The sequence below is a fragment of the Octopus sinensis genome, linkage group LG27 (genome assembly GCF_006345805.1).
Source record: "Octopus sinensis linkage group LG27, ASM634580v1, whole genome shotgun sequence".
NCBI lineage: Eukaryota > Metazoa > Mollusca > Cephalopoda > Octopoda > Octopodidae > Octopus > Octopus sinensis.
In genome coordinates this window covers 4031387-4038081 of record NC_043023.1, presented here as the reverse complement: position 1 = coordinate 4038081, position 6695 = coordinate 4031387, and positions in this window count along the sequence as shown.

Genomic DNA, 6695 nt, shown 5'->3' with positions numbered 1-6695 from the left:
GTTTGTAAGATATTTGTTGTTTTTTTTCAATTTCTGCAATTTCAACCAATCAATGACGTCTATTGAGGTGAAAACTTTCAGATCTTTTCGGTTTGAACGGCAGTTTTTAACATAATTTCCACATAACTAAACACTTTTAAACTTCGTATACTGGTAGAATGTGTTTATAAAACACCTTTTTCTCTTGGCTTTATTGAGAAAATTCTATAGTTTGTAAGATATTTGTTCTTGTTTATTTTCTTCCAATTTCTGCAATTTCAACCAATCAATGACGTCTATTGAGGTAAAAAAAAAACATTCTGTGCCGTATGAATATGTTCCTCGTTTAAGAAACAGATTGGGTTTATTTACATTTCTGAAGAAAAAAAGATACCTTCCCCCCCCCCCCACCCCTAACCCTAGAACAGATTGAAATGCAATAGATTGATACTAGGGTCATAATTATGGGTGAAAAATTCATATGACACTGCTAGAAAAAAACTGCCGTTCAAACCGAAATCGTTGCTTGTTGAGGCCCTCTCCAGAAAACTCGTTGTGCTTTAAGAAGTGATGTAATCTGTTCTCAAAACGAAAGATCGCCTGGTTTTTTTCACTTTAAGTTAATTAATTCCCAAATGTTTCTTACAGAAGAAAGGCAGAAGACACCTGAAGCAAAAATAAGGAATACACACACAGTTAAATATAGAAGTGTAAAGCATAATTTATTACATAATATTTATAAAAACATATTTAATGGAATAATTAATTCCCCATTTGAACTTTTTTAATTACGTGTGTGTGTTAGAAATCTACGGATGCACAAAAGGGAGAAAATTAAAAAAATATGGATGACTTACTCTTTTACTCTTTTACTTGTTTCAGTCATTTGACTGCGGCCATGCTGGAGCACAGAATCACCCGCAAGTGTAGAACAGGTCTCTAAAATAGCCCCTAAATTCCTGTCCTCGGAATCTACATAGTCTGAGGTGTATTTGTAGAGAATTTCATTTAAAAACATCCATTTTCTTGAAAGTTAAGACTAATTAATTGAATTGGACTCCGGTGAAATTTCCGAAATTACCCACCTAAAACACTTCCCCTCCCAACACACCAAATTTTGTATATTTGGAATCTACCCAATTGGTTAATGGTTTCGACGGTCCGGGTGGCCGTGTGTGGGTATGCATTGTCATGTAACAACAAAACTTTCTTTGACGGGTGGCTTCATCGTTTGGTGCAAATTACTGGCGTCAGTTTCTTGGGCCAGCAAAGCACAGAATCTTGTACTGTTGATTGTAGACCCCTTTTCCGTGTAGTCTTCCAGTATAGGTCCTTTTGAGTCACCCAAAACGGGTTGGCGTTACCTGAGTCTCGAATTTCTTTGTTGCTGATGAGCCAGGATGTTTCCACACCATGCTGTCTTTTGAATTCTGCTAAATAATGATGGACCTGTCGAACGACCGTGTGAAAGGTGAGGTGACGAATGCTCCTTTAATACACCGCACGGTCGTTTACAATAAAAGCAAAAATGGATAAATGAATACAAGTGTCAGAAGAGAAAAGGAAGACGACACAACCGTAGAATGTTAAAAGAAAGGTTTTATTTAGATGTTAACATGTGGCTGTGTGGTAAGTAGCTTGCTAACCAACCACATGGTTCCGGGTTCAGTCCCACTGCGTGGCATCTTGGGCAAGTGTCTTCTGCTATAGCCCCAGGCCAACCAAAGCCTTGTGAGTGGATTTGGTAGACGGAAACTGAAAGAAGCCTGTCGTATATATATGTATGTGTTTGTCCCCCTAGTATTGCTTGACAACCGATGCCGGTGTGTTTATGTCCCCGTCACCATAGCGGTTCGGCAAAACAGACTGATAGAATAAGTACTGGGCTTACAAAGAATAAGTCCCGGGGTCGATTTGCTCGACTAAAGGCGGTGCTCCAGCATGGCCGCAGTCAAATGACTAAAGCAAGTAAAAGAGTATGTGTGCGCGACATAAGTACATCTTTCTCTATATAAAGCTGAAGTTGTCTGTGTGTGGCAGGTTTGGTAGCCTTCAACTAACACTATCTCCTCCAAAACCCTGCTGCGCAAGTTGACCAAAATTGAGAGTATGATAGAAGAAGGCTTGCTCTTCCTTCCGTAGAAGAAAATATTCAAATCGGACCATGTTAACACCAAAAATTATTTACATCAAAAAGGTGCTTTTTTTTCTATGAAAATCCCTATTTTTTACGATTTTTTGACAGCTGTGTCACCATTTTTCGGTGTATTTCAACCAGAAAAATGTTCACTTAAAGAGAATAACAAGCTACATAATGCAAAATTTTTACTTTTCAAAAATTCCAATTCTAAAGGGTCGAAACAAACTCAAGCAACGCCGGGCTACACTGCTAGTAATATATATATATATATATATATATATATATAATATATATATTACAAATAAGAAAATGGAGAAACACATTAGTTGGTTCATTAGCTTTAGGATATTAGAATACTTCCTTATTTAATTATCGAAATTACAACCGTAACATACATATTTACAGTATAAAATTCAAATACATTTAAGATAAGAATACTGTCATGCCTTTAGCTGTCAGAAGTGAAAATCGTCAACTTCGTGTATTTACGTCAGGTTTATACCTTCGTTTATTTACGTACCACCACGCTGTTAGGTTTATAAAACAATTGAAGTTCAGTTTAAAGTTTATAAATAAATATATTCTTGCAGTGTGTGTATATGTGGCTATATGTCTGACTAATGTGTGTGTGTCTGTATCTATTGTATGTGTGTATAAGTAGTTATATGCTTATATTATCCATTATAGTAATATTTGTCTGTTGAAATCCGTTTTAAGGCGGTCAATAATTTAATTAAAGATGTGTCTCTACATGATATATATATATACATGTGTATACATTACACATGTATATATATGTATACACATGTATATATATATACATGTAGAGACACATCTTTAATTAAATTATTGACCGCCTTAAAACGGATTTCAACAGACAAATATTACTATGATGGGGAATGAAATGTATTTATTTATAAACTTTAAACTGAACTTCAATTGTTTTATAAACCTAACAGCGTGGTGGTACGTAAATGAACGGCATAAATTAACGAAGGTATAAACCTGACGGAAATACACGAAGTTGACGTACTTTCACTTCTGACAGCTAAAGGCATGACAATGCCAAATAGTTATTTAAAAAAACAATATATATATGATATATAAATATATGCATATATACATTTTGTCTCATTTGGTCTAAAGTCGTATGACAACCACCGTTATATATATTTTGTTTATTCATTACTGTTTTCAATTTCGTTTTCGTCTCTTGTATTCACATCCGTCTTGTGCGTTCACATTCCTGTCTTCTACCAAGAAATCTAATGCTTACAGCTTAGTTTTTTTTCTTGGGGCTGGCCGAGTTGGAGCAAATATCAGAATTGAACAGCCGAAATTTGCTATGATGATTCGGTGTCTGACTGAAGATTGAAGGCTTCGAATGATTTGTCTGTGTTCCGTGTTCGTCCCTTCCTGTATTTCACGTTCATTATATATAAAAACATTCATACCTACATATACATGTACATATATATATGTGCATATATGGGTACAGGACATTGAAAAAACGTTGAACACAATGAGAAATGAAGACATAAAAACAAAAACATGGAAATGCAGTTTCGCACCTGTCCTTCAAAAATGCATTTTTTTGAAAAAGAAGTCTTTCGGATTCTTACGTTTAAGATGTCGGAGATTATGAATATGCAAAAAACATTTTTTTTAACTCCACCACCACCGAGGAGGCACGTGGCCTTGTGGTGATAGCAGCGGACTCGCGGTTGAGGGATCGCGGGTTCGAATCTCAGACCGGGCGATGAGTGTGTTTATGAGCGAAACACCTAAGCTCCACGTGTCTCTGGCAGAAGGTAATGGCAAACCTCTGCTGACTCTTTCACCACAACTTTCTCTCACTCTTTCCTCCTGCATCTTGCAGCTCACCATATAAAGCCAAGAGAAAAAGATGCTTTATAAACGCATTCTACCAGTATACGAAGTTTTAAAATGTTTAGTTAACTAGAAATGTCGGAGAATATGAATATACAGAAAAAAATTTATTTTTAAAAACTCCACCACCACCGTGGAGGTACGTGGCCTGGTGGTGATAGCAGCGGACTCGCGGTCGAGGGATCGCGGGTTCGAAACGCTTAGCGATATTTCGTCTGCTGTTACGTTAAGAGTTCGAATTCCGCCGAGGTCGACTTTACCTTTCATCCTTTCGGGGTCGATAAATTAAGTACCAGTTACGCACTGGGATTGATATAATCGACTTAATCCCTTTGTCTGTCCTTGTTTGTCCCCTCTGTGTTTAACCCCTTGTGGGTAGTAAAGTAATAGATATTTCGTCTGCCGCTACGTTCTGAGTTCGAATTCCGCCGAGGTCGACTTTGCCTTTATCCTTTCGGGGTCGATAAATTAAGTACCAGTTACGCACTGGATTGATATAATCGACTAATCCCTTTGTCTGTCCTTGTTGTCCCTCTGTGTTTAACCCCTTGTGGGTAGTAAAGTAATAGATATTTCGTCTGCCGCTACGTTCTGAGTTCAAATTCCGCCGAGGTCGACTTTGCCTTTATCCTTTCGGGGTCGATAAATTAAGTACCAGTTACGCACTGGATTGATATAATCGACTAATCCCTTTGTCTGTCCTTGTTGTCCCTCTGTGTTTAACCCCTTGTGGGTAGTAAAGTAATAGATATTTCGTCTGCCGCTACGTTCTGAGTTCAAATTCCGCCGAGGTCGACTTTGCCTTTCATCCCTTCGGGTCGATAAATTAAGTACCAGTTACGCACTGGGATTGATATAATCGACTTAATCCCTTTGTCTGTCCTTGTTTGTCCCCTCTGTGTTTAACCCCTTGTGGGTAGTAAAGTATAGATATTTCGTCTGCCGCTACGTTCTGAGTTCAAATTCCGCCGAGGTCGACTTGCCTTTCATCCTTTCGGGGTCGAAAATTAGTACCAGTTACGCACTGGGATTGATATAATCGACTTAATCCCTTTGTCTGTCCTTGTTTGTCCCCTCTGGTTTAAACCCCTTGTGGGTAGTAAAGTAATAGATATTTCGTCTGCCGCTACGTTCTGAGTTCAAATTCCGCCGAGGTCGACTTTGCCTTTCATCCTTTCGGGGTCGATAAATTAAGTACCAGTTACGCATTGGGTTGATATAATCGACTTAATCCCTTTGTCTGTCCTTGTTGTCCCCTCGTGTTTAACCCCTTGTGGGTAGTAAAGTAATAGATATTTCGTCTGCCGTACGTTCTGAGTTCAAATTCCGCCGAGGTCGACTTTGCCTTTCATCCTTTCGGGGTCGATAAATTAAGTACCAGTTACGCACTGGGATTGATATAATCGACTTAATCCCTTTGTCTGTCCTTGTTTGTCCCCTCTGTGTTTAACCCCTTGTGGGTAGTAAAGTAATAGATATTTCGTCTGCCGCTACGTTCTGAGTTCAAATTCCGCCGAGGTCGACTTTGCCTTTCATCCTTTCGGGGTCGATAAATTAAGTACCAGTTACGCACTGGGATTGATATAATCGACTTAATCCCTTTGTCTGTCCTTGTTTGTCCCCTCTGTGTTTAACCCCTTGTGGGTAGTAAAGTAATAGATATTTCGTCTGCCGCTACGTTCTGAGTTCAAATTCCGCCGAGGTCGACTTTGCCTTTCATCCTTTCGGGGTCGATAAATTAAGTACCAGTTACGCACTGGGATTGATATAATCGACTTAATCCCTTTGTCTGTCCTTGTTTGTCCCCTCTGTGTTTAGCTCCTTGTGGGTAGTAAAGAAATATAAAGACTCACTTTGCAGTGAGAATTGTATTTTTTTAGGGAGGCGTAGCCCCTCCGCAAAAATTAATTTGTTTACGAAAATTGTCTTCGTGTCTGTGAATTTCCACTGGATTTCCAAGAAGTACCAAAGCAGGAAGGACTATTTTTGCAACTGGGGTACCTGTACCGGGCTTGTGGAATTGTGTTGCCGTTCATTGAACTGTCTTCCTTCGGTCTTTTTCTCTGCTCTGTCATTCCGATCTTTTTTGTGTTTATTATTGGATATTTATTTAGAACATTCGAACTTTTGTTGAACAATTTTTCCTTTTTTCTTGTTTGAAAATCATGGCAACAAAGAAAACCACGGTGTTTGGAGTGACCAAAGCCTTGTGAGTGGATTTGGTAGACGGAAACTGAAAGAAGACCGTCGTATATATATATATGTGTGTGTATATATATATATATATATATATATATACACAAACATATATATTATACGACGGTCTTCTTCAGTTTCCGTCTACCAAATCCACTCACAAGCTTTGGTCACTCCAAACACCGTGGTTTGGTTTTCTTTATATATATATATATATATGTATATATATGTGTGGTATATATATATATGTGTGTATGTTATATATATATATATATAATATATATATATATATATATATATATATATATACTAATATATATATATATATATATATATATATATATATGTATATATATATGTGTATGTGTGTGTATATATATATGTGTGTGTATATATATATATGTGTGTGAGTGTGTGTGTGTATATGTTTGTATGTCTGCGTTTGTCACCCCAACATCGCTTGACACCCGATGCTGGTGTGTTTACGTCC